The following is a 1,909-nucleotide window of genomic DNA, read 5'->3' as shown; positions in this document are numbered from 1 at the left end:
CTCTCATGTACTCAATGAGAGGTACATCAGCCAACTCATATGTACTCAATGAGACATCAATCAACCACCTACCATGTACACAATGAGAGGTACATCAATCACCTCACATGTACTCAATGAGAGGTACATCAACCACCTCACATGTACTCAATGAGAGATACATCAACCGCCTAACATGTACTCAATGAGAGATACATCAACCGCCTAACATGTACTCAATGAGAGGTACATCAACCACCTCACATGTACTCAATGAGAGATCATCAACCGCCTAACATGCACTCAATGAGAGGTACATCAACCACCTAACATGTACTCAATGAGAGGTACATCAACCACCTCACATATATTTTATGAGACATCAGTCAACCAATTAACATGTTCGCAATGAGAGGTACATCAACCATATCACATGTACGCTACGAGAGGTACATCAACCACCTCATATGTACTCAATGAGAGATACATCAACCACCTAACATTTACTCAATGAGGGGTACATAAACCAATCCACATGCACAATGAGAGGTACATAAACCACGTCACATGTACTCAATGAGAGATACATCAACCGCCTCACATGTACTCAATGAGAGGTACATCAACCGCCTCACATATACACAATGAGAGGTACATCAACCACCTAACATGTACTCAATGAGAGATCAACGATAACCTCACATTTAATGAATGAGACACGAACCAACCACCTCATATTATACTCAATGAGCCATGAGCCACCAATTAACCAACTCATAAATACTCAATGAGACATCAACCAACCACCTCACATATAATCAATAAGGGAATCAACTTAATATATTAAAAATACTCAACGAGAGATCAATCAACCACCTCACATATACTCAATGAGACATAAACCAACCACCTTACATAATAAATGAGATATCAACCAACCAACCAACCCACATATTCTCAATGAGACATCAACCAACCAACTCACATATACTCAATGAGACATCAACCAACCAACTCACAAATATCAAATGAGACATCAACCAACCATCTCACATATAATCAATGAGACATCAACCAACTCACAAATACTCAATGAGACATCAACCAACCAACTCACAAATAATCAATTTAATACATTAAAAATACTCAACGAGAGATCAATGAAACCACCTCAGATATACTCAATGAGACATAAACCATCTATCTATAAACTGACTGAGTAATTATACAAAATTTCATTTATACTCCATAAGAACACAATCAATCGTATAACATTGCGACATTATAAACTCAATCAATAATTTGAGTAATCTTCTGCTTATACTAGTCAGGAATATATATGTTAAGTGCATCACCTGAATGCATCAAAAGTAAAAAGCAATAATAAAGAAAATTCTGCCAATATCTAACTACGCAGTGTAATAATGATGGAATGTAGTATAAAAATATTCAGTATTGGTTTAACTATCTATCAAGTCATATATTATTTCAGTATTACTTTTATCTAAATTATTTCAAATAGCACCTGCCACAAATGATTTTCACACGCAATGTCAGGACTATAGATCATTACAGTTAATTGGTGCAATATAGTCTGATTGTAACTTAACTGGAAAGAAAAACGATAACTAAACATCGGTCAAATAATTTGAAATGAAACCAATGTTTACATGTTATCTGAAGCCATTCACACTTTTCTATTGTCATACTGGTTGTCGGTATATTTTAACTTGTCCCTCGAGAGAAATGATGGAAACGAAGGAATTAAATAAAGATCAGGTCAAATGCGTTTGATTTATTTCAAATCTGACATTGGACTAGATACAAACAGTATGTGTTGGTTAAAAATGAAAGAGGAATTGATACATCAAGCTAATGAATGTAACGGTATTGTAGGGTAACAAGTTATATTGTGTTATCATTGAACAAC

This window comes from Lottia gigantea, assembly GCF_000327385.1.
Source record: "Lottia gigantea unplaced genomic scaffold LOTGIsca_72, whole genome shotgun sequence".
NCBI classification, from domain to species: domain Eukaryota; kingdom Metazoa; phylum Mollusca; class Gastropoda; family Lottiidae; genus Lottia; species Lottia gigantea.
This window is presented reverse-complemented; position numbering follows the sequence as displayed.